General features: G+C 40.4%; 1 long non-coding RNA gene across 3 annotated transcripts in view; it reads right to left on the bottom strand.

Annotated features, from left to right (window-relative positions):
- The window catches only part of LOC146404954 (uncharacterized), a 621,252-nt gene that overhangs the window by 58,350 nt on the left and 551,844 nt on the right, over positions 1–11,058 (bottom strand). The window contains exon 9 of one of the 3 annotated variants that reach the window (XR_014839816.1): positions 7,790–8,758. The exons of the other annotated variants lie outside the window; for them this stretch is intronic. This is a non-coding gene — a long non-coding RNA (uncharacterized LOC146404954). Of the gene's footprint in view, positions 1–7,789; positions 8,759–11,058 lie in introns of those variants that run through there. 3 annotated transcript variants of the gene reach the window in all.

Here is an 11,058-nt window from a genome sequence, read left to right as displayed (position 1 = left end):
AATAAGCCTGGAAGCGCCTTTCTCTAAACATCTCCTAAGCGCAGCATAAACGTCACGACTGGATATGTGATAATTCTTTGTGGCTTTAGCACACTCATGGTCACTGTGTCCCCACTCTTTCCCAAGCCAGGGCTCCAAGCCGGTGGGGGGCTCTGGCCAAGAGCCCATGGGGAGAGTGAGATGAAGAAGAAAAGGGACTGAGAAGAGCTTTCTGTTAGGAGAAAAACCCTGCAAGAAATACTTGTTTGTATTAGTATTTTGTCATCTACCTACCAGAGAGGTTGGTATTATTAGTTCTATTTAAGAGATTAGAAGTTTGAAGGTTAGAGAGTTAAAGCAACTTGCCAAAAGCTTCAGCGTTTGTAAACCACGTGAGGTTTGTTTAGTTACGAGGTTGATATTTAATACATTTTACAGCCTGCTCTGCATGATAAGGATGAAATCTGAATACTACACGTGGTTTACAAGACCCACCATGATGCTCGTTCCTCACCCACTCCTACCAAGGATTTATGCTGAGAATTCCTCAAAGATTCAAATTCCCCCTCCTTTCCGCGCCTTTGCTTATGCTGCTCCCCCGTTGGAATGTTTTTCCTCTTCTTTTCACCGGGGTGAATCCTATTTCTCAGAGCTATGCCAAGACATCCCTTTGACTTGAAAGCACCCTCTGGTCTCCAATCAGTTGGATGTGCTACCCATTATATTTCAGCTGAACTTTGATGTGTTTGTTCCATGCACACACTGTCAGTCCTCATGAACTGAGCCTTGGCCATACTCCCTGCCGCAGCCCCGGAGCCAAGCGCAGACTCTTTAACAGTCCTTAGAAGCAACACTCAGTTTCACCTGGGCTTCAGGTCCACATGGCACATCACACATTCTAGGGCTTGAGGTGAGCGTTTACAATTTTGAAAGCTCCATTGATGACTATAATGCACCTTCCTGGTGATAAGGTGGAATAGTGTGAGCCCCAGAGTATTTGCTGAGTAAATGTTCTACCAGTTCTTTGATCAGTACACAGAAAACTAAAAACACAAATAAAACAATAACAAAAAATGTTCGGTGTTCTCCAACTTAGTTATATGGACGCATTCAGTTGCATGACAATCGCTGAAACTAAGTATATTCTTTAGAAATCCACCATTAAGCAAAGGAAACAAAACATAGATTAGACAGAGTATCCAAAAGTGTTCCAACTCCTGAAGGTCAGAAAGATGCTCTCATATCAGTCACATAATTAAATAGTAGAGGAATGAACTAAATCCGTTTCCATATGAATCTCTATTTTTTTAAATATTTATTTATTTATTTTTTCTTTTTATAGCGGCACCTGCAGCATACGGAAGTTCTCAGACTAGGGGGTTGAACTGGAGCTGCAGCTGTAGGCCCATGCCACATCCCCCCACCACTGCTGCAGCTTGCGGCAATGCTGGATCCTTAACCCGCTGAGTGAGTCCAGGGATCAAACCTGCATCCTCACAGACACTGTGTCAGGTTTTGATCCAGTTGAGCCACAACAAGAACTCCTCCAAAGGAATTTCTATGTCCCCCGACAAGGCACTTATTTTAGATATTTTTTACCAGAGTTTAAAAGGAATTGATTATTTAAGAAAGAAAAGCAGGAGACCAGGTAAGAGTGAGGATAACCTATTTGAAAACTACGTTTTATGCAAATATAAATTTTCAATTTTTGATAAAATCACTGCTGGGGTATGCACATGCACACATTAAATTCTCTATAAGCCAGAGTTCTTTTGGAAAAATAGGAGCTTAGAAGGGAGAAAACAGGTCACTGGCAGATGTCCTGCCTGGGGACAGAGAACAAAGAGCAATTCCAGATGGCATCCTGGGGATGGTGGAGGAAATCCACTAATAATTATAGATTACAGGGGTAAACATTAACTTTATTGAATATCTTAGCAAAACAGAGTCCTTTAATGAACCAGCAGAGATGGTGCTGATAATTTAAAATAAAAGGACTAAGATATGCCTAAATAGAAAAAGAGAAAAATGCTCTGAACTTGGAGAAAAAGGGCTTTTTATTCACAGAATTACAGTTAGCAAAGAGAAGCATTATTATAAAATTTATTTTAAAATGGAGATAGAGAACTCTATTTTAAGTGGAATGTTCTAGTCTTAAAGGAACAGGAAAAGACAGATCAAAGGAGCTGAAGCAATCTTATATCACCCTAAATAATCTGTGTACTGTGATAGAAAAGACACACTGTTTGCAGTTATTGGGACTTTAAGTTAAAGCCTGGCTCTTCTGTACCTACTGGAACATGACATGAGTCCTAATGCCTTAACTTGTAATAGTAACAATTAACTTTTTTCCCCCAAATTGGAAAAGGTACCGTAAACAAATTGCCTGAGATAGAATCTCCAAAAAGTCTTAAAAGAATTACATATTACTCTGAACATAGAGACAGAATTCTATAAAATAAATTCTCTGACAGTGAAAAATTGTTTTGGTGTTGTCTTTGGCATCGCTGCTATGGTCACGGGGTTGTGGCATTTGGGGGTGGGGGCTCTGGGGTTAGAAGGCTTTCCATGAGAACAGATGTTGGCATTAGCGAGCGCCGCACGTGCGGGGAGTGCGACCTTGTTTGGTTTGACACTGCACTTCTCAAAGCGCTTTTATTTGCTTAAGTTGATCGTCACCGGACCGGCATTATTTCTCCCGCTAACAAATTCCGAACTGGAAAGACAGATAATGGAGCAATGAAATGTCAAGCAAGAAAATAGTTTAAATATTCATTAGACTGTCCCAATGTCACAGCCTCTGCTTTTATCATGTGTTCCTGGATGGTGAGGCAAAGGCTGGCGGCAGGATGAGAATGTGGAAGACATTCCCTCAGTTCCGAACACAGGACAATGAATGACCCTCTTATAACTTGGGTTAGAGCATGAGAGGGAAGTTCAGTCCCTCTGAGACCAGGCAATGCTTCACTGCATTGGTTCTTTGAAAGCTGGAAGCAGAGCAGCAGGGTCAACAGAGAGATCCTAATGCATGGAAAGCTAGAGATGGAAATGCAGAGTAAGAGAATTCAGTGGTGACTCCACACCAGGAAGGCAGGACAGAGACAGAAGAAAGTGTTTCCTGAGGTTTAAAAGCTAATGGCTAAGGTGGGAAAAATAAAGATCTTTACAAGCTTAGGGTGCAATTTCCAAGGTCATATTGAGTGTAACATTTTAATTCTGCCTTAAAAACATTTGAAGCAAGCTGAGAAATAAATGAAGCTACAACAGAGCTCAGACCTATGTTAACTGCAGGCTGAATCCCCTCAGCCTTTGTATTGGCAGCCTGACAGAAGAGACATGTCCTTCTTTAGAGAGTAAATATTATTTTCTTCAGGTCCCCATTGTTCTTTAATAAACAATCTCTAGCATACATTTATATAAACTAAGGAGGAAGCAAAGTGATTTAAAAAAAGTAATCCATTATTTAGATTAAAAAGTAGTCGAGAGTTCTATTGTGGCTCAGTGGAAAGGAAACTGACTAGTATCCATGAATATGCGGGTTTGATCCCTGGCCCCATTCAGTGGGTTAAAGGATCATACATTGCTTCAAGCTGTGGTGTAGGTTACAGACACGGCTCAGATCTGGTGTTGCTGTGGCTGTGGTCCAGGCTGGCAGCTGTAGCTCTGATTCATCCCAAGCCTAGGAACTTCCATGTGCCACACATGTGGCCCTAAAAAAAAAAAGTCAATAGAAGTAGAACCAGAGATGGCTCCAATGTAAGAATTATTGGATAATGACTTTGGAATAACAATAATAATTACGCTAACAGACCAGGAAAGGAAGACAATGTAAGTAGAGAGATAGGTGGCTTCAGTAGATCCACGAAAATTAGTAAGATAAAAGTACTTGAAATGGAAGAGACAACCTGAAATCAGAGGTGAATAACTCATTCGGTGGGTTAATGAGCAGACTTAACACAAAATGAGAAGATACTAGTAAACTTGCAGACAGAGCTACTGAAATTCCCTGAAAAAATGAAATCCGGATCCTGAAGAGGTACTTGAACTTCCGTGTTCAGTGCAGCATTATGCACAATAATCAATATATGGATACAACCTACCTGGCCATCAATGAGTAAAGAAAGAAAGAAATGTGCGATGTGCATACAGTGGAATAGTACTCAGCCTTAAAAATGAAGGAAATCCTGCCAGTTGTGACAATGAGAATGAACCCGGAGGATATTATGCTAGTGAATTAAATCAATCACAGAGGGATGAGTACGGCATGATACTGCTTACACGAGGTGACTAAAATATTCAAACTCACAGATCTATTTGGGAACCTGCCCCGCCATCCCCAGAATGGTTCATCATGTTAGTAACAAATCTTTTTGTACCTTTTGGGGGGTGTGTGTGTATGTGTGTGTGTGTGTGTGTGGTGTCATCAGTCTTGACATCTGAACCAAATATCTGAGCCAAGTATTGGATGAGCAGACCATTCAACATCTCCAGTTTGACTACAACACAAACAACACCAAATGTCACCAAACACGTACAGCAACTGGACCCTTGTAAACTACTGCTGGGTGTGTGTTACATGGTATGAACTCTTTGGAAGAACTCTGGCAGTTTCTTACACATCATACCTGCAACTGCCTTCTTATGTAGCATTTTCTCTCCTAGAGATTGTCCCAAGAGAAATGAAACAGGTACCCCAAAAGACTTATTCAAGAATAAGCCCCCAACTGCAAACAACCCCAACTGTCTATCAACAGTATAACAGACAAATTGTGGTCTATTCATGAAGTTGAATACTAATGAAATGAATACACAACTACTTGGATGGATCTCAAACTCATGTAGAGAGCAACAATAAACAGTCCCAAACAGTACGTATAGTATAATTCAATTTTTTGAAGACCAAGAACAGGCAATGCAGGAATCAGAAGTGATCACCTCTCTTGGGAAGCAGGCAGCTGGAACTCTTTGGAAAGGGCCCAAGGGAATTTCTGGCATGGTGGGAAAGTTCTGTATCATGTTTCCTTTGGAGGTTACCATGATCATGTAAAATTGCAAAACCCTCACATCCGAACACTTAAGATCTGCACATTTTTTTTTTTTTAAGGCCAAACCAAGGGCATATGCAAGTTCCCAGGCCAGGGACTGAATCTGAGCCACAGTTGCAACCTACGCTGCAGCTTCTGCAACAATGGATCCTTTAGCCCACTGTGCTGGGCTGGGGATTGAACCCAAGCCTCCATAGCAACCTGAGGTGCTGAGGTCAGATTCTTAATCTACTGCTGCAGCGGGAACTCCAAGATTTGTACATTTTTGTACGTACAAACTTTTTTTTGTCTTATTTTTTTGTCTTTTCTAAGGCCACACCCACGGCATATGGAGGTTCCCAGGCTAGGGGTTGAATCGGAGCTGTAGCCACCCATCTACACAAGAGCCACAGCAACGCCAGATCCGAACCGTGTCTGCAACCTACACCACAGCTCACAGCAACGCTGGATCCTTAACCCACTGAGCGAGATCAGGGATTGAACCTGCAACCTCATGGTTCCTAGTCGGATTCGTTAACCACTGAGCCATGACGAGAACACCTCTACGTACAAATTATACTGCAGTTTAAAACAGTGAAAAAAAGACCAAGCATACAACACATCTAGAAAATTAATATGTTAAACTTGCTAACATGTATCCTTTACTGCAGCATACGTGCAGTTGCTTCAAGGGCACCTTACTGCACAGGACATAATGCTGTGAATTAGAAATTTAATTTATTTACCTCGTTGCCATATGAGGAAACTGGATCCAAAAATACAAATAACTTCTCAATTTATGTAGCTATGGTGCAGCTAGAAAGGAATTCTACTCTTTTGACTTCAAATCTCATGCAGTTCCCCTTGTGGGGCGTGTACCATGTGATGTTTTCTAGATGTGTCTTTATCGTGGGGTGACTTTGGGGACCAGTGAGTAGAGGGGTGGATTCTGTCCACAGACACTTGCATTGCTCAAGTACTCAATGCAAATGACACCGCCTGGGTTTTATAATTCTGAAAGCTAGCACCTCACTGGAAGTATTTTCACAGACTAGCCAGAAAGCATGAGCACCAGAAAGCTAATGGCGTCCTAGAGCATGAGGTAATGATTTATATGACAAGTTCCTCAAGTGTTAAAAATGCTGGCAGCTCACATCCATGGGGCTGCACACATAGAGCTTCTCTCCTCTGCCCGGACTGCTGATAAAATACTTTTAATTATATTATGCAATTATCCCAAAGAAAATAGATAGCTTTCAGCTGCTGAGTTTCCTTTCAATGACCTGATTAAAATGCATCAGGGGAGATAGGGCCCAGATGTTCTTGTCATTAACTGATAAGATATGGCCTGTAATCTTTACTGATTGCTGAAATCACAGCAAAAATGCAAATAACAGGAAAAGAGCAATGTCTTTGTAGCAAAATACGAACAGTATCTTCTATACGCTGTATCTTTTGAGGATTTATCTTTCTTTACCTTTTAATGTTCATATGGCTTTTCCCTGGGATTTGACAGCTGTTTCATGCTATCTCTGCTTGCTCACTGGGGGAAAAAATTACAGCAGTGATGCAGACAGGCCCTTTAAATTAAGTTTATAAATCATGTTGATTTGAGGCAAAATGGTGAAATAAAATAACTTTACTTCTGATGCATCGCATGTGTATTCTCAGAATACAGAATACTTTTTTTTTTTTTTTTTTTTTTAGTTTTGAGGTTCTGAATTGAAATTAATTCTTACTCTGATTGTGATAATGGCTGTTATCATTGGTCTCTTCCTGATTCTATTCATCCTTTAAAATGCCTCCAGGTTGTTGTTTGTAGGGCACGTAAACAGCCCTGCCTCCACTCTGCTCTAACATCTTCAGTGGAATGGGGAGGGACTTAGTGTTAAATAGCCCAGAAGTCAGCAATTGTTTTCTGCAAAGAGAGAGAAAATGAAGTTTTGGTCTTTGCAGATCACCTAGCATCTATTATTGTAGCATCCACAGATAGTATATAAATGAATAGGCAGGGCTGTGTTCCTAAGGGACTTTATTGACAAAAATAGGCAGAAGGTTATATTTGACTCTGGGTCATACTTTGGTGACCCCTGAACCAGTAGACCAACAATATATTCTGATAGAGAATTGCACTTTTAAGATCCTGGAAAATGTATTTCCAGTTCTCTGAAAATGACAGCCATAAATACACAAAATTTGTCTACACAATGTAAAAACAACCAAGGAAGCATGTTAGGGCAGAATTTCCATTTACATTAATAATCAAATTCCTCATTCCTCACAGCAAAATCTATGTACAAACATAATTATAAACACTAAGTAGGTGTTCAATCTGTTTTACAAAATAAGCTTGGAAGAAAGCCCCAGAACAACTTATAATTTATGGATTTAATATCAGAATACTTACTATACTTTTGTTGACAAAATATAACATCCTTTACATTAGAAAGAAAAGACTCAAAGGGTTAATTATGTGATCAGACCTTTCTCCTTGAACAGAGTGGTTTGTTTGAGCTGGCAGGTTATGACATACAGTAATGTTTTATGTCCCCATTTGAGGGTGACAGCAAATTTTAAATAAAAATGTAAAACATCAGAGATTACCTTAATATCAACTTCTCTATTTAGGCATTCCACAGTTATTTTTAACCCAACATGTCTAAAGTGTAATTTTCTCCCCCAACTTTTTCCTCCATGGATTCCTCATTCATCTGGTATAGTTACTGAAAAAGTATTTGAGGGAAAAGAAAAGATGTGAATTAATATTAGAGGGCTGCTTACATTGCTTTTTTTTTAATTTTTAATTTTTTATCGCAAGAATGGAAAGCAGTGTTCCTGTGGCATTACGTCTGTGCTAGATTTTTGCAATTGAAAGGAGACAGAATTGCTTCTTGAAAAAGCAGGAAATAGAATTTTCATCAGTGAGATAGTATAATCAGGATGGATGTCTCTGTTTCTCTTGTCTGTGTTCAAGTGCACAGTTTCCCTGCATCACAGTGAGCCCTGGCCACGGAAAGAGGGATTCCTTGGCAGAGAGCACCCACAGCTTGCTCAAGGGACTAAGCTAGTGTGGAAGACATTTTCAGAGGTGACCTGGGGATCCCTCACCTCCTGCATATGCTCTTTTGCAATGTGATCTTGCCTCCCTCCCATGAAAAGGTAAAATCTTCATTTCCCCTGGAATGTGATCTGGCCCTATGACTAAGTTTGACCAACAGAGGGAAGCAAAAGGGGTACTGAATGACTTCTAGGCTTTGCAGCTCCACTTTACCTCTCAGAAGCCCTGTGCCATGATGTGTATAGAAGTCCCACTCTCTTACAGGAGAGACCATGTAGTTAGAGAGGCCCTCGATTACCGTCACCATTACAAGCCGAATTACCATACGACTCAGGCCAGCCTGGTTCATCCTTCTCTGCCCCAGCTGAACCTTCAGATGATGACAACAGCAGGGGTGACCTCAGGTGAGACCAGAGAAGAATAACCCAGCTGAGCCCACTCCCCATGCAGAACCACACACACACACAAAAGGTTATTGTGCAGTAACATATTGGAAGTGGTTCACTCTATGTATTTGTTCTGCAGGAGCATGATGTAAAAGTATCTTTGCAATTTCCAGCCGCTAAGAAGATGGCGAGCTGAGCTGCTGGCACTTGCTTCCATACTTCATTATTATGCAAATTTTAATAAACTCCAGAAGCTTGCTCTAGATGTCAAGCCAATGGTATCTATTTACCAGCATTAGCAATTCAGAGAGCTTTGTAGATACAGAAAAAAAAAAAAAAAGCAACAATTACATGTTCTGCTACTTCACAATTTTCAAAGAAATTTCAATAATTACCACCTAATTTCTACTTTAAAATCTATCATTGAGTTTCACAGGGCAGGTATCATGACCCATATTACATAGTTAAGGGCCAAGAAAGTGAATACTAACTCTCTCAGTAGCACAGGTAAGAACTGACATAGCTAAGAACTGAAACCGTAATTTTTTAGCCAATCCCATGGCATGTGGAAGTTCCTGGGTCATGGACTGAACCCATGCCACAGCAGCAAGCCAAGCCACTGCAGTGACAATGCCAGATCTTCAAACTTCTGTACCACAAGGGAACTCCAACATCATCTACTTTAAGTTTAGTTTCTTTGTTTTATTACTTTTTGTGTATGAGAAACAAGGAGATGTCTTTGGTATAGACCAAAATTCAGTTTCTGCAGTTAGTGTTCCATCACCGCAAACGTTTGCCAATGTCTAAGCTAAAGCGTTGGAGATGACACAGAAGTCTACTGTCATTCATCCATAGGTCAACTAAAGCATGTAAAGTGACAAGCCTGTCACCTAGTACATTCTAAAAACCGTGATTCTTATTCTTGCTATTATCCATTCTTACCCTTCCCTCTAGTACATACCAACATACCATTCAGAAACACAGGGCCCAAGGATCTTAGTGTTCAGTTTTCAAGACTGAAACTGCCTTTCAGTACATGGAAATACTGCACATGGAAATACTGCACATGGTTTTGCAGTTCAGTAATATTATCAAGTGAGCTCTGATTTTCATCATTTCTGTAAAATGCGAGGGAACTTGCATTTGTATAACCAGAATGCTGTTTTAAACGTATGAGTAGAGATGAATATTCAAAAATTTTCTACATCAGGTTTTATTTTTGAGCGAGATGAAACATTTGACTTTTATAACTTTTTAATAAGGTATATGACTACTTCTGTGTGAGAGGCTATGTGAGGTTGACAGAAGTTTATTTTTGCTGTGATTGCCAACTCCCTTGCATTTCAGGTTTTCCCGTATTTTAAGGGTTATGAGTAATTGCAGGTAGGCTGGCTTTCTTGCCTTCTCACAAAACCTTTTATCTCATTTTCTCTATTAACGCTTAGCCATTTCTATGCTAAATGCCTGATCTGATGGGGCAGTGGTTTTATAACCAAGTCCTCTCACGTCACAGTAATCCTTATTTTCTATCCAATATCTGAGCTTGTTTCCTTGTCATATAAATCTTTCTGCCCTTTAGGGTTGCTTTCTAAGTTATCCTGGCCATTCTTCTGGAATTGAAATCCTCTGCAACTAGAATATTTAAAGGAGGAGAGAGAAGAAATAAGGGAGGAGGATCTGAGAAGCTATTTTCAGGTGAGTTTTATGATTTTCAATTTGGCCTCTACCTAGAATAGAGTTCGGGCAACCTCTGAGTGGGCTTCAGATCAGAGGCAGCTTTCGGGTTCCTGTGGTCCTTTCATTAGACAAGCTCTTTCTGTTGCTGCCCTGACTTCGTCCTATTGAAGAGGGTTATTCTGAAAATCCATTTTCTGCCTGCCCGGGGTGAGAGAAGCGCAGTGTGTATTCTGAATACATGTTTAAAGAAGAATAGTCAAAAATATATTGATTTTTTACAGAGTTTTGTTCCTTCTCCCTGTAGGGTTTCCCCTGCAGGATGGATTTTTCAGTAGAAGATGCCCATGATGTAAACGTCGTGTTTACACGACCAATGTGGAACTGAATCCCAGAGGTCAAAATCTCTTGATTAGATAGATATTTTAGAAGATAAAAATAGTTCTGTTAAATGAAAGATATTTAAGATCAATTCTGAGCATTTACTATAGTGTATAAAATTCTTTGGGGCTGACATTCAAGTAAATGGCATTGATTATACTGAGTAATACAAGACAGTTACAGTCAGTGTAAGCTCAAGAGAGTAGAATGGAGGCATTATGCAAGAATCTGCACCTCCCAAGTCAAATTTACTCTAATCTCAGTCAGTTCGAGAATCCTAAAAGTTAAGAGACTCAGCGTAGGGGTGGGAAAGAGACCCTTTCGCCCTTCACATTTAGTGAATTAAAAATCCAAAGGAGTGGGTGGAAGAGTGGGGGGCTGGGGAAGAAACTAGAAGGAAGGCTACCTCCATGTGTATTCTGAGTAAAATCCAGAGAGCAAGACTCTCTGGATGAGCTTGCATAGAACAGACCCTGGAGCCAGATCAACCTGGACCTGAATCCCAGGTCTGCTACTTTCTAGCTGTGTGACACTGGAACAGCTACCACATCTTTCT

Source organism: Sus scrofa, chromosome 3, assembly GCF_054392235.1.
Source record: "Sus scrofa isolate SSC_HxYL_T2T_F1_AM1 chromosome 3, Sscrofa_HxYL_maternal_Yorkshire_Landrace_v2.0, whole genome shotgun sequence".
Lineage (NCBI taxonomy): Eukaryota > Metazoa > Chordata > Mammalia > Artiodactyla > Suidae > Sus > Sus scrofa.
This window is presented reverse-complemented; position numbering and strand designations above follow the sequence as displayed.